The 24,592-nt window shown below is 42.1% G+C and overlaps 1 protein-coding gene across 2 annotated transcripts in view; it reads right to left on the reverse strand.

Moving 5' to 3' along the window:
• CPNE4 (copine 4) overlaps nucleotides 1-19,611 on the reverse strand; it is a 229,349-nt gene extending 209,738 nt beyond the window's left edge. For both annotated transcript variants that reach the window (XM_066555959.1, XM_066555953.1), the window contains exon 1: nucleotides 19,455-19,611. The gene's annotated coding sequence lies outside the window, so the exon portion shown is untranslated. The remainder of the gene's footprint in view (nucleotides 1-19,454) is intronic.
• Nucleotides 19,612-24,592: the final 4,981 nt, after the last annotated feature.

The raw sequence follows: 24,592 nt of genomic DNA on the forward strand, positions 1-24,592 counted from the left end.
TTACAATGTAATAAAGTATTAATTTATACTTTATAAGAGGGAGGATGAAAAGGGGAAAAAAATAAAAAGAAAAACCTTTTACAGCTATACTCCTATGTGGCATTAAATGTTGTGCCACTGATTCCCATTGAGATAAAAAATTACTTTAAGCTGGGAAAATAGGGCTCCTAGGGCTCCTATAAAATACTCAATTTGAGTATTTTATAAAATAAGATGGCAAAAGCGTCATGTGAGAAAACAACAGGTAACAAATAAAATAAAATCTGCATTTTGAACTGCAAACTGCAGTTTGACTGTCAGAATCCAGCAAGGACAGTATACTACACAGAAATCCACCAGCAATTAGCAGTTTCTCAAGCCATGGTCCCAAATGGGCTTGGCTGGGCTTGTATGATGTTTTTTTACAGAGATAAATCTCTTACATAGATTTGCATGCTTGAAAATAGCTTTAAACTTGTTCAGCTGGACCCAGAATAGCAATGCTGTGTTTCTTGATAAGGGGAGATTCTTAATAAGCAGGTCTTTCTAAAATAATCAAAGATAGATGAGGCAGAACAATCAACACTGTGTCTTTGTCTACAATGAAAAGACTTTGCTGGGACATTTAAAAATTCCTCTCCCATGGTCATAACAGGTATAAATCAAACCAGACTTGCTAGCAGAGTTTCAACCAACTTGAGCTTTTACACATTTTAACCTCTTCGGCCTGTATGGATCAAGATACGTGAACTGGCAAAAAAATCACAGGCTCTACCAAGATATCCTCATGCTACCCGTCATTGTCCCTTCCCTATGGCTCTGATGATAAAAGGCACTCCCTGATCTCCTTCCAGCAAAGCCAGTGAGCTAATTCAAACCCACTTCCCCATGCAAAGCAGGTTAAATGAGTCTAACAGATATAGACTAAAGCAGACTAGAATAATCCAACACATCTGTTCTGCTTGCAGACCTGTACAGAAACACAGTGCTGGTAGGTACCTGCAGATGACATCAACTTCAAACAGCACAAAAAATGAATAATGTTTTTGCAGCCAATGATTTTTTGTTGGAGTTAGTTTAGTCAGCCAAGTTAGAAGCTCAGAGCATAAGCAGGGAGACCTAGTTTGGCTCACCTGACTCACAGTAAGTTGAGAACCCTCCTTGACCCAAAGTTCAGATCCTGGTATTGGTTACTTGAATCCCCTTCCTGTGCTTGGCAAGATTTGATTAGGAGGAGGGTGGGAAGGGACTCAGTGAAATACAGGTAAATATTACCTTCAACAGATAACCGTTGCAGCTGAAAGAACAAAGAATCCTTGCACAAAATCCCAAAATTGTATTTTTGGTTTTGCCTCTTTAAAACACCCTCATTAAAAAAAAATGCTAGGATACTACAGAGGAATACCCAATCTGTTAAAATCTTAGTATAATCTCAAAAAATAAAAATACACTCGAGCCTAAGGAAAAAATCCTCCTGACTTCACTGGGCTGTTGTTCCATTCCTTGATACCTCCACAAGTTTGACATGCACCAGTGCTTTGTGCCACTTAATGACCTATCCCTTAACACCTGGTAACACCCAAAGGAACAGTAAAGTTCAATTTTAAGAGAGAGTGATAATGGTACTGGGGTGAGGTTAGGAGACCCCAGAACCCACTCTCCACCCACACTCAACCCAGAACATGACTCCATCCCTCCCATTTCCCACCAAGACCCACATCTCCAGGCAGGTCTCACCTGCATCACCCTCCTTCCTACCCCCACAAGCTTTCAGCTCAGCAGCATTTTTTCTCTTACCTTCAACCCAAGGCAGCTGCTTGTCTTCCCAAAGAGTAATCAAATGCAATGCTAATGCTCAGACATCACCCACTGCTGCAGGCACAATGTTTTTAAAATAGTATACAGTATTTGAAGTAAATATCACATAGGCTAACTGTGTATTGCAACATGATTTAAGTCACTGTCTTCAGCATTGTTCTAGCCATCCATTTGGCTGCCAGGATGGAAAATGCCAAAGCTCTAAAGACTATTGTTTATGACAATGGGAGTGTGAAAGTTTGCAGTCATAATAATATATGAAACTCAGAAGAGAAGAAAATTGAAGACATCATTCCAAAAACCCCTTACACATAAAAGATCTGACTGTCCCTTTATGCAGCTGACAAAGGAGCTTTCTCCCTCCTTCCCTACTACCTCATAAAAAAAATAAAAATCTCAAAATATAATAAGGACTGAGAGGAGCAGGAAAAATAATTTTATGGATTTTTTTCTACATGCATTACAAAGAACAATCTTTAGCCTAGAAAGAAGTACTGCAGTTTACCTAAATTGACTCTTGAGGGTATTGTACTTAGAATGAATGTTTAATAGATGTTCAGTTGAAGTAGTAAATAGCTCATGGAAGAGAAATAGCTCTAAATCTCTCCATAAAAAGTAACTTTTCCACAAGGGCTTCTACATGGGCTAAAAGAATATCTGCACTACTTATATATCACAAGCAACTATTTCTGCCTGTCACTTAATTTGTTTGAATAAAAATTAATCAAAAGTTTGAGATCAAGCTTTCTGGTCTTTTTGTCCAATACGCACATTTCTACCATTTTTGTCCAATATGCACAAAATACTGAAAAATGGTTTTTTAGCATTTTGTGTGCTGGGCTGGAAGTCCAGCATTTTGTTTTTTAGCATTTTGTGTGCATGGTTTTCAGCATGTGTGCTGGGCTGGAAGTCCAGACATCCCTCTTCTGGTGCCTCACTGCCACAGGTCTCTTGTATGCTTACAGACAAATTCCATAACCCTGCTGCCCCTCAGTTCCCAGTCAGCAGAGCTGGAGCAGCATTACTTCCCTTCTTTACAGATTTGAAAAGGCACAGCAGCAATGTTTGTGAGTCATTCACCACAGCACAGAGGAGACACACTTATGCAATGGTTGTAGGAATTCAGGGGCTGGTTCAAAGTGTGACTTCAAAGGCAGTTTTTCTTTTTAATCTTCCCTTCCTTTTCTTCCTGTTTCAACCTTTCATATTGGCCCTTCCTTCCCAGGGGGTTTAAAACCAGCTCCCAAATACACACCTCAGGTAAGCAAGACCATGACAGGGAGATCTGTCACCTGGCATTGCTGCCCAGATGTACCTCATACCTGAGTCTTTCTTTCCCAGAATACCGCACAGGAACAAGAGCAAAAGAAGCTGAGAGTCACCACTTCCCTTGACAGCTGGCAATACCTGCACAACAGGAAGAAGTTCCCAAACAAGTTGAATAGGATGGGGTAAGAGCTATCAAAAATGTTTATTCAGATAAACAACCCAATAACCCAGAGTTTCAGTCCCTCTGATACACCAAGTTATTAATCATTTCCACTCACTTTGCTAAATCCCTTCAACAAAAAATTGAATAACAATTCTGTTCCAAACACTAGTGCTATTAATGCAGTTAACTGATGCTGCCTCAGTCAGTTTGCCCCTGCCAGTGATGTACTCCAGGAGCACATGAAACCAGGCTGAAGCAGAGGCACTGCATCTCTTCTCCTTGCTGCAGCCAGCTGAGCAGGGAATGCAGGCAGTTCTCTTGTCCTCTAGCCCAACTCCAAGTACAAATATTTTACAGAAAAAGGAAAGTTTCAATTTACCCACAGAAAGTCCTCTAACCACTGGCCCATGGAGTTAAGGACCAGCAATCCCTGCTGTTGACTTTTAAGGCCACCTATTTGTTGTGCTGCCATGAAAGCTACTTCAGAAATATTTTTTTTCAGGAAAGGAATATTTATTTGACCCTCCCAAATCTTAAAAAATAAAAATCGTTGTTCTTTCAAAATAACTAACAAGTTAGATGAAGATTTGTATACAATATACAATTTGTATATTGTAAAAGCAAGCATTTATGGTTACTTGGTTCAGTGGCCAATTAAAAATCGAATACTGTATTCACCTGACCCTGCAAAGCAAAGACAAATGTTTCCTGACAAATGAAAGCCAGAAAGCACATCTGCTTCAATCCAGGTCAATGGTTTAGGAGTATAATTCAGGCTTCTCACATCTCTCTAGTCCCTGAACCTCTAGGCTGAGTTTGGGGTAGCAATGTTCCTCCCTCGGTAAGCAAAGAGCTGGTTTGGGACCACTTGATGGAACTGAATAGACACAAGTCCCCAGAGCCTGATGAGATGCATCCCAAAGTCCTGGGAGAACTAGATGATGTTGTTGCCAAGCCTCTCTCCATCATATCTGAAAAGTCATGGCAGTCAGGTGAAATTCCTAGTGACTGGAAAAAGGGAAACTACTCCTGCTTTTAAAAAGGGAAGAAAGAAAACTACCAGCGAACCTACCATTGTGCCTGGGAAGATCAAGAAGCAGATCCCCTTGAGGAAATGTTAGGGCACATACAAGATAAAGAGATGATCCAAGACAGCTAGCACACCTTTACTGAGGACAAAACATGCCTGACCAATCTTATGGCCTTCCATGATAAAGTGATGGCAACAGTCCACAAGGGAAGGCCAATTGTTGTAATCTATCTGGACTTCTCTAAAGCTTTTTGTAACTGTCATCTTTTCTGAAAAATCCCTTCACCAGGATTTCTTCTCCTGGAAAGCTGAGAAACCTCAGAGAGAAATGAAAACAATAATTATCTGAGTGCTTCTCCAGTGTTTGCTGCTTTGGAATGTGGTCCGGAGATTGTTTACCAACTGGTCATTGTTTGATTGGTTTCATGTGAATTGTTTTAACTTAATGACCAGTCATGTCCAGCTGTGTCGAGGCTCTGGAGAGTCACGAGTTTTTCATTATCATTCTTGTTAAACCTTCTGTCTGTATCCTTTCTCTATTCTTTAGTATAGTTTTAGTATAGTATTCTTTAATATAATATAAAATAATAAATTAGCCTTCTAAGAACATGGAGTCAGGTTCACTCCTTCCTGCCATGGGGGACCCCAGAAAATACCACAGCTTTTGACACAGTCCTAAATGACATCCTTATCTCCAAATTGGAGAAACATGGGTTTGAAGTATGGACTATTTTTTGGATGAAGTGGCTGGACTGATGCAGCTAGAGTTGTGGTCAATGGCTCCATGGCCAAGTGGAGGTTGATGGCAAGGGGTGCTCCTCAGGGCTCTGTTTTGGGATCTCAGCCCTATCACATCTTTATCAATGACATGAACAGCAAGACTGAGTGCATCCTCAGCCGGTTTGGAGATGACACCAAGTGGAGCAGTGCAGTTGATGCAGAGAAAGAAAAGGATGGGATGCCATCCAGAAGAACCTGGACAAGCCTGAGAAGTGGGCCCATGAGAAGAACTTCATGAAGAAGTTCAACAAGCCAAGTTGTTCAGCCTGGGGAAAAGAAAGCTCCATGGAGACCTAATTGTGGCCTTTCAGTATAGCAAGTTTTTACATGGGCAGAGAGTGGTAGGACAAGGGGGACGGGTTTTTAAATAATCTAAATCTCTGCTCTTTCAGATATTAGGAAGAAATTCTCTGCTGTGAGAGTGGTGAGGCACTGGAACAGGTTATCCAGAGAAGCTCTGGATGCCCCATCCCTGGAAGTCCTCAAGACCAGGCTGGATGGGGACCTCAGCAATCTGACCTACTAGATGATGTTCCTGGCCATGGAGAGAGGTTGGAACCAGGCTCTATCTCAGGTCCCTTACAACCCAAACTATTTTATGATTCTATGATAATTTTAAAATTAGGAAAAAAAAAGAGTTATTACACAAATATGAAGTAATTAGAAGCAAATTTGGGGTTCTTTAAAAGTTTTTTATCTTAACAATAAGGTTAAAGAGAACCATAAACTCCTTAAAGTCTGCTTTGGAAAAGCCTAACAGTAAGAGCTGAGTAGAACCAAGAGCTAGATATTTAATGAGTACTAAAAGCCTGCCCTCTTTATCTCTGAATAAAATAGAAAAAATACTCAGCTGAAAATCTTTTATACATAACTTGTTTAAATAGAACCCACAAAAAATCTGAACATCTTCAGATGTTTACATTTGATTTTGAGACACTGATCACAACTTGCTTTATCATTTTCACCACTAACAAGAAAACAAGATGACAAAACAATGTAAAATATTAAACTGTGTCACTGTAGTTTGTTTGGTTTGCTTTCTTTTTTCATATTCGACCCAACTCAGTGTTGCTTTGTGCTTTGTGAGCATTTTTTATGATGGAAAAAATGAAGTAAAGTCACAAAACTGGGCTCTGCAAATGCTGTAATTCTGTAATAACAAACCCCGAGGGAAAAAACATACTAGAAAATAGTGTTTCCTGTCCCACTTTCTATTTTCAAAGCATCCCAGATGCATGAAATCCTTAAACCCCACACCCTACAAGAAAGAAATAATGATGAAAACCCTCTTAGCATTTTTGCCTAACATCTCTTCTTTATGAGCTGCCATGAAAACATGGAGTGGGGCTAATGCTTCAGATTGTTTTCTTGAGATTGTTTGGTTTGATTTTTAGGCATCTTTGCTTCTTACTTGCAATAGGGAAATGTTCTGGTCATCTCCTTTCTGAAAAGTCACCAAATCAGTGCTCTGAGACCCTACAGCCTTCCTTTGTGTTCCCTTAAAATGTGGGTGGTGACTAGCGCAGCACAGAGAGAGGGCCAGGTGACAGCTGGAGAAACCTATGCTGCTAAATCATGCTGATGCTCAAAGTTTATTTAATCTTCTCTGTTTAAAGTCTGAGTGCATCTCTGAAAACATACATGGGTGCTTGCAAGCACCAAATAAGATTTAGTGAACTATTTAAAACAGGCATGGCCAGCCTTCCTTGTTGCCAGAGCCTCACACCAGCATCCTCACACAGCTCCAAGCATTGGCCCACACCACTTAAAGAGAAACAGAGATCGTTCAACAGGAAAGGGATGACATGAGCTCTCATGTATCAGACCCTGGTAACACAAGTGATTTCACCATGGGAGCTGTCACAAAGGGCCCTTTCAGGTGTTCATCATCTATGTAAGCCCAGCTGTACAGGCAAATAGGGATTAACAGACAATTCCGGCAGGACTTCCTGCAAAGTGCTCAGCAGCTCCATCCATCTCCACCCTTTTCAACCAAAACAGTTATCAACAACTTTCAGTTCCTCTGCTCCAAATTTCTGCTGCTCATGCACTGTTTCTTCTGCAGAGGGATCCTGGCAAGCCACTCTCCATGGCAGGTGACAAACAAAGCAAACCAAGTGTGACTGCCTCACTCTTTACAAAGCTCACGAGACATTTTACACTGACAGCTAATGCATTACCTTTTCCACAGAGGTCATCTTCTGTGTGTTCCTCCTAACAAATGGCTAATAAGAGCATTTAACACCCATCACTGGCTCATTCATAAGCTTTTAGCTGCATACTAATTTTTCCTTCACTTCAACACAAGTGACATGACCTTCTACCTTATTTTCTACTTGCAAGTCCACTGGGTGTTCTCCATCTGCTTACAGCATCCATAATCAATTTAAAACAAATAAACAACAATCAAACACAAACAAATAAAAAAAACCCCAACACAAAATCCAGATTACAAAAATTCTTCACTAACAGAGCCAGGGATAGGCCACATGAGAGCCACTTTAGAGAAACTGAATTTGTGGTCTAATGTATATATCTTCACTAAGCCAAGAAACCACAATCAATAACAGGTTATGTTCAGCTGGAGTTTCTTGGCAACGGCTGCATGAAAAACGTTAGGGCTTCTCTCTCCTTTGTTTTCCCATATCTTTCAGTAACCACTGGTCACTGCCAGTTCTACAGAACTCCTGTGTTCTGCTGGAAATCTACACACTGGTGATCTGTGAAAATTTCTGGAGTGCAGCTTGTATTTTGTCAGTGAATTTAAGGAGATCAGTTACACTGCAAGTCACTTGCTGCATCCATCTTCCCTAATTGTCTTGAACTGCAGGAGAAATGGACCATTTCAAATTGATCAAATCCTCAACATTCTCTCTTTGCTATTTCATTCAACCCCAACTTAGCCTCCAGTCACAGTTAAAAACAGCACTCTTTGAAAAATTCATATCAGACAATGGATGGTCATAGAGAAATGTATGCAACAGCATGAAAGAATTATTCACCTGCTAATTGAGTGGTTAAACATAACTATTCCATAATAAAACACCACCAAGTCATAAGTGCAAGTAAGGAAATTAACTCTGGGTACTCACTTTAGAGAATGATTACAGACTAACTGCCCACAGTGAAAGGAATTATAGGAAGGAAGGTAGTAAAATTCAAGTCATGCAAAACTCTGCTTTATGCATATTATCATCCTAAATTCCTACAGAATATCTTTATTAGGCTTCACTTGTAAAAGTCATGCTTCTTCTTAAACTTACACAGTACAAACCAGGTTTAGACCCTCATAATTCCATGTAGGTAGTGTTTATGAAAGAAAACTGTCAGGAACAAATTTTTTCCAGTAAAAGAAGGACCAGCATAGTTTAATAGGACAGGAAAGCAAATCAATGCATTAACATAATGAGTATCAAGGTGCAGAAATTAAAGATTTGTTTAAGGCAGGAAACAAACATCTTCACAGTGAAACTAGTTTTTGTGAGCACCACTTAAACATTGGTTCAAAGCAAACCCATATCCATTGCATATTAGAATAGCTAATTTTTAAATCTCATCCAGCCAGCCCTTCTGAGAGTCACTGCTTGCCTTCAAATACACTTCTTTGAGCAGTTAACTCCAAAAAGTTTAAAGAATGCTGCTTCAAAAGAGGTTCTTTCAGAGAACTTCAAAACAAACTGATGTTCTTGACTATTTTTAAACAAACCAACCAAATCCTTTACTTAGGTGACAAATTCAACCCCTAATTAGGGAAACACCCGGAAAGAAGAATGCCGTAAGAAATTTCAACTGGATACAAGAATCCCTGCAAATTTTTGTTTTGCTACAGCAGGAAGTAAAGATCATGGATGGGGAAAAGTCATTCTTCAGCATCACATCTGAATGAAAAAGAGAATTTTAGTGTGCATACAGTTTTGTCATCCAATCGATTGATTGCTTTGAAAAACAAAACTAGCAGAAATCATCCTGTAAAGACTTCTTCAATTTAACTGCTCCCAAACGTCACGAAAAAGCAACCAAGTCACAACCAAAATAAAACAACAAATGACAAAACTGCCACCACATACAACCACCACCACTCCAGTGCATAAAATAATCCTTAACAAAGCAGAAAGTAGAGGATGACTGATGTGCCAGTCACTTTGATAACACCTGATGAATGCTTATGCCACCATGTCTGAAGCTTTAAGTGGCATCTCTTTGAGGAAGCTACCACAGCGTCTGTCCCTCTTTGTAAAGAGCAGTGGGAAGTCATTCACACCACACTTTACCAATTTCCAGCAGCAAGAGGGGTGGCTGACACTTTTCCAAGGTGTCAAACTAGCACTTGACTAGCAAGTCATAAAAGTCACTTCAAGCAGTCAAACATCTAAATTGCAACAGCAAATACATCAAAAAAGTGTTAATAAATAGCCAGTTTACAAAATAGGACCATTACCAGCTGCACACTATCAGAACTCTTAGCTCAAGGAAAAAACCAACATCAAAACAAGCCCTATTATTTTCACAGTTTGTTAACTCTTGTGATTTTCTGTCAGAAACGTGTTGACTTCCTTCATGTACTGCATAGATATTAAAAATTTAAGAAAGCTACACCTCCCGCATAGAAAGGATCAAACAAATCTGAAAGCCTACTTCTGGAAGACTTCATAAAATCATAAAGGATGTGGCTGAAATACCATTTGTCCCCAAAACTGAATTAACTGTATCTGAAAACTTCACAGTAGATATTCTCTGCTCTTTAAACCTTCAAGCGAATGAAAGATCAATTATTTCAGATTTTTTTTCTGCTCCACTACTGTTCCAATAAGAAAGTTTTTCCCAGTGTTTGACCTGATTTTCCACTGCAGATAACAGAAGTTCCAAGTCTGAAAACTTACAAATACAAGAAAACATTTAGTTCCTTTTATGGTACTCTCTTCTTTTCCTGACATTCAAGACAGGAATAATTCTAGCACCAATGAATGCAATATAAGTTTTGCTTTGCATTTTAAGAAAGTGAGAACTTTACTAGCTGTTTTTTCATTAAAACACACTTGTAATGTTTGATTCTTCTATCCCTTGGGAAATACTAAAAGTATCATCTTTTATCTTCATAAAACTTGTTCTTATTTTTAACTTCCTCCTAATTTTACCTACTGCTCCACCCTTTCCTGCATAAAACATAGCAGGCACATGTCCTGATTCTCACCCTCAGTCCATTGCTCCTTTACAACTCCTGTCAACATCTTGAGCTTTACCTTCCTCTATTTCCTCTTTTGATAGTTTTTGTGCCTTTTTTTTAATAGAATTATAGAATAACTTATGTTGAAAAAGATCTTTAAGATCATTGAGTCCAACAGTTAATCTAACATTACCAAGTTCACCACTAAACCAAGCCCTTAAGTGACACATCTGTGAATGTTTTAAATACTTCCAGGAGTGATGATACCACCAGCTCCCTGGGCAGCCTGTTCCAGAGCTTGACAACCTTTTCAGTGAAAAAAAATTTTCCCAATATTGAACATAAACCTTTCCTGGCACAAAATAAAAGAGTTTTCCGGACCATAGGCAATTCACATCAGCACCACTTGTCTCTGTCTAGGATCAGGCAAAAAGCCAATTACAAACCACATTAGTGTCAGAAACACATACAAAAATCACACTGACAGGTAAAAGTCCAGCACAAAGAAGGCTTAAGTTACAAGGCTTCTCCAGCCAACATCCAGTTACTTTGAAAGTAATTCAAATAACCTTGCAGCTACTATTCACTGTGTGTCCTCCTAAGGGAATGGCACAGCACAGCTCATACTGAATTCACACCTCAGCTTTGTGTGAATCCTCCTCCTAGGGGTTCAGCTATCTGTGATTCAAGGCCTAGTTTTGACACAGCAGAACTGCATAACCTTGAATGAAACTTCTAAGGAAACTGCCAGCTTGCAAGAAAGCTGTGCAACAATACTCAGACTAGAGCCATGATAGACAGGAATGGTAAATCTGCAGCTAGACATAAGATCCTTGAAAGAACCTAGACTGTTAACAGTTCAAGGACTCAAAAAAACCAAAGCTAAAACACCAAACCAAACCAAAACCGCAAAAACAACAACAACAACAAAAAAACCCAAACAAAAAAACAAACAAACAACAAAAACAAAACAAAAAAAAACCCAAAAAACCAAACAAAAAAAACCCAACAACAACAACAAAAACCCAAAAAAACACCAAAAAACCCAAAAAACCAAACAAACAAAAAAAAAACCAAAAAAACAACCAAAAAAACCCAACCAAAACCAAAAATGACCCACAAAAAGCTGTGGAAAAAAAACAGCAATACTGAGGATCATTCCATCCAAGGCACAATAGAAGTGAACTTTCCCACTTTCCCCAATACTGATGACCTCCAGGCCAGCAATGGTCTGGATGAGTGTGGCCACACCTGGAGATGTGGGTTCCTCAGTGAAAGAGCAATATGGACATACTGGAGAGAGACCAGCAAAGGGCCACAAGGATAATGAAGGGATGGGAGCACCTCACATGAGAGGAAGGAGAACTAGGACTGTTCAGCCTCTGGAACAGAAGGCTCAGGGGGGAAATTACTAACATACACAAATATTTGAAGTGAGGGCACACAGAGCATGCAGCTGGCCTTTTTCCAGTCATGCCCAGTGACTAGACCACATGTGATGGGCACAACATGAAACACAGAAGTTCTTTCTGAGGATCAGGAAACACTTTTTGCACTGTGAGAGTGACCAAGCACTGGCACAAGCTGCCCAGGGAAGTGGCAGTTTCCCTCCCTGGGGAAATTCAGAAACCACCTAGACACAGTTCTGGGTGACTGGCTCTAAATGGCCATGCTTGAGGGGGAATTGGACCAAACGACTTCCAGAGGTGCCTTCCAGCCTCAGCTGTCCTGTGAAGTTGTGAAGCAGGTGTCTGAGAATGGTAGGTCAGTGCTTTGCCTGGTTGCTAGTCACCTACCACACTTCTCAGTCGGTAAATAACAGTTTTAAAATTATGTGTGTCTTGTTTTCATAGTCTCTGTGCACACACTCTTTGTTCACAAAGTGGCCAAGGGAACACTACAGCTAAATGCGTTAGCTTTTCCCCACAGGGGTGATTAACAGGAGCTCCATCTAACAGAATCCACACTGCCAACCAAATTCACTGAATAGTTCAAAAAATTCTATGGTTATGAATGCACTGATGAAATCAGAAAGTTCATACATAACAAGACCCCATGAGCCAAATATTTTAGCTTTGAGTGCAAAAACTGAAATATCATTTCCTTTACTAGTCCATGGAAAACATTTAAGAATTAATCACCTGAAGAGTACTTTTCCAATTAACTTATCCTTGCAATCTATTTTATTTAATGTTGCAGTTTTTATTACAAACTGTTTTGAGTTGATGGGGAAACATTGCATCAGCTTATTCAGGTATCTCTTCCTTGAGTCCACAGTTGAACATAATTCATAAGTAGGACTATTAAAATTCAACTCACACAAAAAATATTTTCTTGTATAATCAGTCACTTTCATATCATTATTTGCACGTAAAATAATTACAGAAGCGAGACAATATTTAATTCAATATAAGGGATAATCTCATAAAAACATTTAAATATTTTCAAGCTTTTTTGTGTATACCTTATTTTAAATCAGCCATTTATTACAAATCTATGTTGAGATGAAGTTTTAGTCTCCTGTCTCTAATTATAAGCTGCTTCTGACATTTCAAACTGCAGTTACAACCTGCATATAATGAACATTTTTTCTGCCTCATCTCCCAGTCCTTGATCAAGACACAGAGTATCTGATCTTGTGACTAAAAAGTGACTTTCTAACACAGTTCACCAATTTCTTCATTTCTGACTACTCTGCCGTCCTAATCTTACTTTACTTTTGCTTACAGAAGACAAGATTTTGATGGATAGGAAAAAGAAGGATTTATACTGTCATTTTCTCTATAAGCTTCATATGATCCTTTAAGATATAAAATCAAAACGAACAGAAATATTTATTTGGAATCTATAGTGAAGTTAGCATGACTGGCTATATCACGAAGAGAAGCAAAATCAAAGTTACAGATAGTCAGGCATCACTTAGATGAAGGGCCAAATTGACTTTTCCCAAATTCAGAGAAAATTACAGGTGCCTTAAAGGTTTCTGCTTGATCTTTCTTAACTTCACTGTGGCCATCTCCAGCATATACTGTCATCCCCAACCTAAAGAGCTGACATTGTATTTTGTACATCTCCAAAATCACACACACACAAAAAATTTTTAATTAAGCTTTAGTCCAGCTTTTTTTTTTTCAGTCTTCTCCACACAAGTAAAGCTGGCCTCAGCCCAGATCTTTAATGCAAGCTTAAAACTGAAAGCTTTCTGTGAGTTTAAAAAGAACATCCCCAAGCAGTTACAAGCTGCCTGCAATCCCTCACAGAGGACTGGACCCTACTTAAAACATTCTGACAGGCAGGCTGCTCCAATTTTCTATTTTCCCTTCCCTCACTCTTCTCCTTCATCTACACACTCATTCCAAATAAATAATTTCATAGATTTTTACAGATTTTCTTTTCTTCCTCCTTTCTTTGATCACTATACAAAGATGAGCCTGCCTGGCCAAATGTCTAGCAAGATCCCCAAGTCATTTTCTATCTTTTTCAGTGAACTCTAATGATCCCATAAAACTTGCACCACAAATTAAAAGCCAAGTAAAAGCATCTGCTTTTATCAACACATGATGTACCAGGGCACCATTTGCACCAGGAGTATACAAATGATGTGAAACTCTATCAACTCACAAATGCAATAGTAACAGCAGCAGCAATTAGTGTAAAACCAGATAAGAAACAGCTGTCTAGATTACTTAGCACACTGTTAGCTGCAGGTTATTCATTTGTCCACATTTCTGAGGATTTTACTGGCAATGACTTCAAAGTGCCAGTCACAGTCCTCACATAATGATACACTTATTACCTGACTGCAGATATTGTACAAGATATTTTTAATTCAACAAGCCAGTTCTGCATTTTTCACAATACTCAGTTGATTTTGGCAGAGTTCTTCTAGATGGCAATTAACATTAGCAATCCCAGTCCTTCACATTATGCTGAGCCAGAGTGGCAAGCATTACTAAAGACAAAAATCTTGCCAGAAGGCTCTGTACAACATAATGCACAAGGAGAAACTTTCTCAAGTAAACAGCTAAAAAAGAGTCACAAATTAATTCTGGGACTGCCCCTGTCTGAGATGCAGCCCATAGGCAGATTATTGGCTCTTTCCACCTGTGAGAAGGGTGCCTTGCCCTCTCCAGGTGCACAGTGAATGTCTACCTTGCTGCTTGATGACTGACAATCCAAGTAACTTTTGGTGATCAATTCATAGGAGGAAATTACAGAAGGCAGTAGATTAGAAAATCATGGATTAATTGCCCTAGCAGCTCCCCAGCTCAGTCTTTTACACAAACTTTTCTTACTTAGGGCTCACATGCTTTCCATTTGTCCCCTCTTCAACTAAAGGGAATCTTGCTCTCTACTATTTCAACTCTAACAGCCACTGACTTCAGGCTTTGCTGAGCCACTTTGCAGTCACTAGCAAATAACGCTGTGGGCATTCTCCCTGTGTCAATCACATAATATTGACAAAAAATGAGAAATCAAAGTCACACAGACAGGAATCACTGCTTTAGCCATAAAAGGTTGGTCTAGCCAAGAGTCCTCTTAGTGCCCCATCCCGAGGTGCTTCTTGCACTGCCTTCAGTCAGGCTACCAAAGAAGCTGGCAGAGATTTCATTTCCAGCTTTGGAGAGCCTGGGCTGGCAAAGCAGGAAAGGTTACTGGAAGAAATAGGGCGGGGGAAGGGCAGCGAGCTAAGTTAGGAGAGGAATCTCCTTCTGCCCAGACCACCTCCTATACAAAACGAGGCTCATAAGGAAAGAAAGGGCTTTGATGTCACAGGATACCACAGCGTGACCCAGGTAAAGCAGGCGATCACTGCGAACGGGAGGGAGCCCAGGATGTGTCGCAACAGGGGAGCGGAACAAGTGGCTCGGGATGCGCATCCCGCGGAGAGGATGCCCCTCACCGGGGGAGCGGAACAAGTGGCTTGGGATGCGCGTCCCGCCCCGCACACCCTCCGGCATCCCGGGCGTCTCGGGATGCGCGTCCCGCCCCGCACACCCTCCGGCATCCCGGGCGTCTCGGGATGCGCGTCCCGCCCCGCACACCCTCCGGCATCCCGGGCGTCTCGGGATGCGCGTCCCGCCCCGCACACCCTCCGGCATCCCGGGCGTCTCGGGATGCGCCGGGATCCCCGCGAGCTCCGCCGGTCCTCGGGCGCCCCCCGGCGGCTCCGCCCTGCCCGCCGGGATGGGAGCGCCGGGAGCGCCCAGCCCCGCTCCCGGGGGATGCCCGCAGCATCACCGCCGCCCGCGGAGGTCGCGGATGGGTTGATGGGACCAAGACCGGGTTGGAACCGGGAGTTCCACACTTAGCGCTGGTCACGCGTATGGAATCAGTTAACAGGGACTGACACAGAAACGTCATTACTGGGCAAATCCCACTGTTTCTGCAGGCTGCAGGTGGAGCTGCCAAAGCAGTTTGCTTAGACACACCCTTCACGTAATCATTTTTTTAAGAAAATCAGTGGGAAATGGGTTATTTACTGCATCAGTTTTCACTCAGCATTTGGATATCGGAGAGAAAGGGAAAAGTAGTGGTAAAATTTCCCAGTGAGGTGACTTGCAATGTAACATTTCCATTCCTGTCCCATTCCTGGTTAATTTTTGCTGTCCGGATGGTATCCAAGCACCTGTCCTGAAATTCACTCCAAGCACTGCACTCAGCCACAGCAGACATTAGAGGTTTAGTATTTCTGCACCCTCACAGCTGTGGTTCAGCAAAGCATTCCAGCTTATTCACCAAAACACTTGGGCATGTGCTAGTTTTCAAGCATGCATGTAGCTCCCCTTATCTCCGTGTAGCTTTTTTTCTAGGCCACAAATGCCACTCTCAGACCTACCTTTCTCTGAGAATCCAGAGGCTGTTTGAGGACTGCACATCACTTGGAAGAATACATCCTGAGTCAAAGCTGGCAACTTCACAGCTGTATAGCATTTGCAGCATAAAAGAGCAAGCAGGAGCAAATTATCACAACTTCATTTGCTTAAAGACAGCAACTACAGTTGGCTGATTAATGGGAGACAACATGAGGGTCTTTAGCGACTCAAATGTGATATAAACTGAATAAAAACCTCTCTCTACCAACAACTAGCATCTTGGCAACTGCACCAGCAAAGAACACTTCAGTTCCAAGGGCAGACAAAAGCAGAACTCCTCAGACCAGGCTACTTTGCAGGTTTTGCTGTCAGGCATCCTGCAAAAAGACTGAAAATACTTAGGCACCCTAAAGTTTTACACTGCAGTTTTTAGGAGCAAAAATGGACTTACACTTTTGAGTCACAAATGCTTCAACCTCGAGTTACCATTTTCACATCAGCCTTGGCATAGCTCTTTTTAGGCATGTATCCTTCATCCTTCAGTCAGAACTTCCTGCTTACCTAAAGTCACCTTTCCAATGAGATTCCCTACAGTGGCTGATATTAAATTTTAGATTGGATATTTATGCAAAGTGTTGCTGACTAATGGTTGCACAGGAATCATAATGCTGACCACTGGCTATCTCACATTCAAATTTCACCACTCTAAACATCCATTAACAGAGCCTTGTTTCTGCATGGAGTCTAATAGAGGATTTTAAACCATCAAAATAATAAACTCAGGAAAAGGGAAGCTATGACAGCATGATAAACTACCAAATACCATGTGCATGCAAAGAGATAGAAAGGAATGTGATAGAAAAACTCTTCAGACTTTGAATGTTGTCAGCCAACCATTGAATGCAATACCTAGAAAGAGGTGCTCAAAGAATCTATAGCAAACAAGGCAGACAAGCCAGATTGAACTGCCAGTCTAGACCTTTTTCAATCTGGCCTCAATGTTTTGCTCTTTCAAACTCAGCAAGGCGCTTAATCTCTTCATATCCATGACACTTTTTAGCCCACCTCGTGAAGGCAAATCAACAATTGTGATATATAAGTGATAGCTGCCACAGAAAAGTCTCCTTTAAACGAGCACTGAACATGGAACACCACAATGTGCACCCCATTAGATTCTCTGTGCAGGGAGAGCTCCAGGCTTTGGCACACTGCTAAGAGGATAGTTTTTCTGTTCAAGGTGCAAATATCCAATCTCTTGAGCTGAGTTAGTTCACCATAATTGACCTTATTTCAGTGCTTCAAACTGGGGTACATTTAAGCACCCTGGTTTAGAAAAATCTCTACCCAAGGATTGTAAGATGTCCAAGATGGACAGTTAAGCATGATAGCTCAGCTGTATGCTTGCTGCTGAGCTCCACAAGCTGATAATGCTCTTCACATGCATATTAAGGATCTCCTTTTGAATGTTATTAACAGCTTTCTTGAATACTTTTAACTTCAGTGATACACAATTTGTTTTCCATCACCCTAGCTCTGTGCGATGTTCCTCGCACCACTCAGTTTTTTCCGTAGACCTATCCTTAAAGATATTAGGTATCCAACCTCCAATGAAGTTAGCAATACCAACACATATATCTGCAGACACTGAATTTACATGCAAAGGATTCATACTGGATTGTGGTGTCAGTTTGGGAACACCAGTACTGAAAACCAAAGCCAACAGAGTTATGCCCTGTTTCAGAAACACTCCCTATTCTTTTAAGTTGAATTGCAATTGTCCCAAACAGCAAATACACCTGCCCCACTAAAGACTATTTTAAGGCTATTTGAAGCTTTCCCGTAATGTGCATTTGAATTCCACAGACCACAATACAATACCTTTTCCTCATTTGAATAGCTAGATTGATCAGACCTACACCACCTGAAATTTCAAGGAACCAAGAACAAACTTGAGAAGGAGTTCTATCCCAAAGGAGTTTTTCTAATCTGAAAGTAGCTACAAACCCAAAGAAAAATGTTGGGTTTTGTTTGTTTGTGACCCTCCCCAAGTCTGGTCCAATGTTGCTGCTACTTGAAGGGCAAGAAAGTTTCCATTTTATTCTACCCACTTTCCTGCCTTAAAAAAAAGCAATTTCACATAAACTCTTGCAGTTGCAGCAAGAAGAAAAGTTCCACAACCTGGAACTGGATTCTGTAAAAATGCTTACTGTCAGGTGTTTCAGCAGCATAGAAAAAACAGAACAGCAGTAACTGAATAGTCAGCTCACATGTGTGGAAATTGAAACCTCCAAGCTATTCTGGGAGCAATGCTCTGTTTTCTGTAACATTCTTTGCTGGAGAGACTATGATTACATGCATGTCTGTACACCTTCTGTTACAGCTGAGTCCCTGATTATTAAACAGAGCATCTGAGGCTCAACTGCAACACAAGCAAAATAAAACACGTTCAGGATGAAAGCAGTTAACTTGGCACTGCCAGCAAAACACATGGAGCATTTCTGAATTGCAATCGCTATCTCTCCAAAGGATGTCACCAGCTTCCCTGTTTACCCGACACGTTTACTCTTCTTTAAGGCAGGTAAAAAGAGTCCTCCCCCTACCTTGTTCACGTCAAGCGGAGAGGGCTTAAAGTAGAGAAATGAAAAGAATTTGACTTGAAAGTACTTCAGCTGGACCGGTGAAAATGAGATCCAGTTGCAAAGTTACCTAACTGAGCCCGTACTGCACAACTACAGCCAGTTGTGTAACAAACCTCAGGACAATTTTACAGCTCTTAATCAGGCAAAACTCCCCGCTGATTTCAACGAGGGAGCTCTAATCAATCAAAAGCTCTGAGAACTGATTCCGGTTTTCTCCTTTTTAATGAAAAGGTTTATTTTGAGCGATGAGAACATCAGATTACATGAACTCAGCAAACCTATAGCTCTCACTTTATCGGCATAAGGAATTCGTCCTGTGTTTTAATTTACCAACTGTATTTGGTAGCGTACAGGAAAAAAAGTAACAACACCTGAACTGACATAGAATAATTTCACAAATAACGGACCTGTTCTCCTGACAGGCAAAAGATAAAATAGAGGGAGATCCGCGGCTCTTTAATTAAACACCATCCCCTCTGGGCGAACGGGGAAGACCAGCGTCCCCGTCCGCCTGAAGTTGCGCCGCTCCCCGCGGCAGCCGGGAAGAGAATCCCCCCGCGACGAGCCCGCAAGTGACCGGCGGGGATTCCCCGAGCATCCCGAAACAGCGCAGGGAAGACCCTGCCGGAGCGGCGGCACCGAGGGTCGGAGGGAGGCAGGCGGGATGCGAGGCGCCCGCTCCACGTGCGCTACCTCCATTCCCGCACCGCCGGCCGGGGCGACAGAGCCCGGCGCACCCGTCCCGCCGCCCGCCCGCTCCCGAGTCCCCTCAGGTGCGCCGCCCGCCCGCCCCTACCTGCCCGCCGGCGGCGGCAGCAGCGACGAGCCCCCTTCTCCCGCGCCGGGTCCCTGTCAGCGGTCGGCGGGAGAGCAGGAGCGCCGTCCCGCCGGCAGGGCAAGCCCCATGTGAAGAAGAGCGAGGGAGCCCGGCGGCTCCACCAGCGCGGCCGAGGGGAGGGGACGCGGGGAGGAGGCGGGAGGGCGGGACGCGCCCGGCGCTGCCCCCGCGCGGAGCCGCCCCGGGCCTGGCCGCGCCGGAGGCGCCGAGCCCGGCAGCGCCCCCTGCGGGGAGCGGCGGGCACCGACGGGCGCTGGGCACCCTCCGGGGCTCCCTCGGACCTCTCTGCCCTCTCTGCCCTCCCTGCCCTCTCTGCCCTCACTGCGGGAGCGGCGGGCACCGACGGGCGCTGGGCACGCTCTGCCCTCTCTGCCCTCCCTGCGGAGAGCTCCGAGCTCTTCTCGAGAGCCCCTTCAGCACACCCGATGCAGTTTGCTTGTACTGCTGAGGGGCCGCCAGTAAGTCCAACCAGTGTTTCCAGTGAGTGAAACATTGTGGTAAGTTCGGGCTGTAACATCCACATGCCGGCAGAATTCTCAATATCACAAAATTGAAAATGCATCGGGGCCCACAAGGTAAGGAGGCAGCAGGGCCAGCCTAGAAAGAATGAAACAAGTTGGATGGATGCTGTGAGACCATTGCTTCTCCTGGCATCAGGGCTCTTGCTGACTCTGCAGTGCCTCCCTAAATGTCCTAACGGGGAGAAGGGATAGGATGGCCCCAACTAAGGAAAAAGAGAGTTCTTACAGTTAAAACACAGCACAAGGACTTGGGATATCAGGATTCACTGTTTCACTTTGCCCACCCATGGCAGCCACTCAGTTCTTAATCTACCGAGCGATTGTGGTGATGCCGAAGTGAGTTCTTGTTAAAAGTTTGGCTGGCTTCCCAGAAATCCTCAGATTACGCAGGGAATTGGATTCATACTTGTCAGTTAAACAAGTGCCCAAATAGTTGCAGAATATGGCATCTTTGTGCCGTAGCTCCCCATCTCTATTATCAAATCCCCTTCCCTACCTTGCAAGAATCTGATGAAGACCTATCTGAGGCATGATTTCACAATGACAGAGCTCCCAAAGCATATCCACTAAGAGATAGATGGTGCAGTTTCACCCCATTCTCCTCCAAACAGGCATAAAGTTAAAAACATAAAATATTTTGAAAAGAAGGTATCTCCAGGGATGCAAATTTTTCAGGAAAGGAGTGAGAGACAGAAACAAGTCAGTGTGTGCTGTGAATTTGATGTCAGGTTTTGCTGAGCTGGCAAACCCTGGACTACTGCTCCTGACACTGTGAAGTGTGAAACACAGAACAGGCAGGCAAACACATTTGCTAGCCCAAACCAGGAACACGCATCACAAGCCTTCCAAATTAAAAATTTTGAGACACCTCTTGGGATATAGCTGAAGTCCTCTGTCAGAATACCATGACTCTCTAATTAGAGACTTCAACATGATATTGGTGCAAACGTTAAAACTACACATAGTAAACCTGATCTTTTTTCACATTGCTGATAAAGTGCAACAAAAAGCAGAATTTACTGAGGATATTATGCAAAAAATCCTGCTGACCAGTATTTTGTTCCCAGCATTAAAATAAAAAAGTCATTCTATTTATGAACTCACAGAGATAAACGTATATTCCTTTTATGGTACAGTGAGAACTATACATCTAAACTCATTTAAATATAATAAACATTATGATTTCCCTTGTCTTTTCTGCTTATCTCTTCTCTGTTACTGTTTTGTAAAACTATGATTTTTTTTCCTTATGTACCAGTACTTAATAGCATAACCATAAAGGTAATCAAGTTCTCCAGGAAGCCAAGATTTCCCTTAATTTTAGTTGGATCTCACAAGTCTTTAGCTTAATAGCAGCAGGACCATATTGCACAGATCTGCATAGGTGAAGCCTCCAGGGAAAATCTGTGAATTGATACAAAGGCAGGTTGTGCTGTCCCAGAATAGCTGCTGGGTGAGGCTGCTTGGCTCCCAGGCTCTGCATGCTGTGTCATGGCTGGGAGCTGTGACAGCACCCTGGCTCTGCCTCCTGCCAGTGGGACACAGCCTCTTGCACACCAGGATGCTGGATGTTGTGCTCAGCTCTCTAGAAAACAGCCAGAAACACAGTATGCCCTGCAGGAATAAGGGAGACCTCATGCATCTGTGGCTTTGGCAGGACTCTCACAGAACAGATTTGTAGTCTAGCTGTAGGCTGGTGTCTACCCCTGGGGTAACCTGCAGTAGGGGGCTGTGAGAAGGAAGGAGCAGGGTCTAAATTCCATCTGTGTTTGCCTGAGTCCAGATAAACACGAAGAGGGAGCTTTCTGTTCTCTATCTTACACTCCAGCACTAAAATAATACTTCTCATTCTGAGGCACAGATCAAATAAGGGCTTTGAATATCACCCTGTAGTTATGTGCCCACACAGTTATATGCCTCGACGTCCCCTCTGCTTGCTAATATTACAGGCTTGCTTTGCTAAATCACCCTTAAAAGGGCAGAGAGCTGCTGTAAATTAGAACAGAACTGCTGAAAGTACCTGAGTCCACCTGCGGGTGGCATCAGAATGTCTTCAGTAGACCAAGACGTGCCGAGGAAAGAGGAGAGGGATGATATTACTTCCTACTTGCCAACTGCCAGAATGATTACAGTACGAGTGCTGCTAAGAAGTTCGCATAAATCACCAGATCTTTAAATTAAAAGGATGATTTAAAGTAGTAAGAATTAACATCACTCCATCAGCCCTTTTCATTCTGACAAAGAAACCTTTATTAAACCTCCCAGCCAAGCTCTGTACAGGTTATAGTTATCACAAGAGGAGGATGCACATGCATGGTTTAAACTCACAGCTTCTACAGCTTCAGCAAAATGGGAACTTTATCACCACCAAAAGTACTTTCATACATCTTCATGTAAGCCTCAAGGAGTCAGCTACGAATTGATGAACACAAATGAATCACCACAGTTGCCCAACAGGACACAGAAGGGTTAGGTGTAGGATAACAAAGGTGCAGATGCAACCAGAGCAGCGTTGTACAGTGTTTTTAAACTGTTGTGTTACAATTGTCATGCTTTTTTCTAGTACCTATATGGATCAGGAAAGACCTTATCACACTGAGACAGGTCAGTGTATACTCCCAAGCCAATATATATTTTGGAAACATTCAAGTTCTATGGGTCTGACTACTGAGGAAATGATTGCCTTACCTGCAGAGTATCTTGTGCTCATTTTAGAACACATTTTTTCAGAATTTGATCATGCCTTGTACTGCTCAGTTGCCCATATGACTAAATTGCACTGCCTGAGACCATAATCACAGTAAACCTTAGTCAACTTGTGCCCAGCAGTCACCATCAGTTGTAAAAGGAGGAAAGCATGACCTTCAAAAACACATCAGGAAAAATGTTTCTTTCTTTTTTGTCTCTTTTTTTTTCTTCCTCTGTTTTGAAAACATTTAAGATGATCTAAGCTGGCGTTTGTTGCCACAAGCATTGATCTGCTCACCTGACATTTACATCTGACTTTCTCGCCAGAAAATGTGATTTTTCTTGGGAACTTCATTGACACTGTAGCTTGCAAAAGGCCTGGATTAATTTCATTAGAGACTGAATACTTGATCTCTACAACAACTGATGAGGTGGGACCATATTGTTTATTACAGTTTAGGTATGTGAAAGAAGTCTGAAGTTCAAATCATCTGCCTTCTGAAAAACTGGGTTCTTTTAGAGTATTTCCAAGAAAAGAATCCTATATGTTGCCCTAAAACTCATTTCTAATTAGTACTGATAGAGGATCAATTCCAGTTTACCATTTCCTTCCATTAATTTATTCTTAATAAAGTTACTATTAAAAAAAAACAAGATTTGTTCTCATGAGATTTAGAGTTGTGAGTCTGTGTGTACAACAGTCATCACAGAGAATGAGTTGGTTTTTTTCTTGTCAGCAGTGATGCTATTTTTAGTTTTGTATGTGGTCCTTATGTGTGTCATAGATAGGCACAATAGATACACATTGGCAGCTTTGATCATATTCAGAGATGGGCTGATCTCCCAGTCCAGGAAATTATCCTAAAACGCTCATCATGTTGGCAGCAGAATTTTAACCAACAGTTCCCAAGAGCTTCTGCCAGCATATTTTTGCCTTTAGAGGATCCAGAGCTACTAAACATATTAGAGGAAATGAGAAAGACACAGGAATCATATATTAAAAAACCAAAACCCACAACAACAAAATCTACTTGGGCTACAGCTATAACTTTGTATCCCAAAGGTCTGAGAAATCATTCAGGCAGTTGTGTGATATGTGGCACTATCTGAACCCTCACACTGGACTCTTTTGGCTTCGATCCATGTTCACCCAGTGGTCCTTTAGCACAGCTTTGTGGCACTGAAGAGCAATAGAGCTGGCACCATCGCTGACACTGGGATGTGGCATTGAGTAGTGTGACAAGACACAGTACACATTAGCCTGAAGGCAGGGCTGTGCTTTGTAGCTAAAGAAAGCTGAGTGGTACAATCTCTTGCTGCCTGCCACTGCTGGGTCACAGTCACTCATGCCATGGCATGACTGTGGGGAGCCTGAGTAGTGCCCAGCAGCTTCCATGAAACAAGAGATATCCCAAGCAAGACAATCATAAGCAATAACTGATGCAGAAATTGATTCCAGCAACTTTTCAAGACCGTATTATCTCCAGTGCCACCTGCTGAGCTATTTGACTTCTCTGGGAATTGACACCAAGTGAAATAATGTGAAAAAGACAAAGATATCTTTGTTTCTCTAAAAGATTCCCTTCTTGAAGAAAATTTGTTTAAAAGGAAAATAATCAAAGAAAGTGATAAGGTTGAAGATTCTGAGGCACACAGAATCACTTTACCTTTACCTACCCAGCTTGCTAGGGGAACTTCATGCCATTTTACCATAGGTGGTACTAGTTCCCTTCCCTGATATATTCATCCCTTTTGTGCAATCTCACAGCCCTGCTTAGTGACATCAAATTGATCAACAGGGAAAATAGTAAAAATAACCCTACCTCCAAATAAAAACAATTATCGCTGCCAAAAACTTAAAAAAGAAAAATTGAATCCTCCCTTATC

Source organism: Molothrus aeneus, chromosome 1 (assembly GCF_037042795.1).
Source record: "Molothrus aeneus isolate 106 chromosome 1, BPBGC_Maene_1.0, whole genome shotgun sequence".
In the NCBI taxonomy this organism is placed as follows: domain Eukaryota; kingdom Metazoa; phylum Chordata; class Aves; order Passeriformes; family Icteridae; genus Molothrus; species Molothrus aeneus.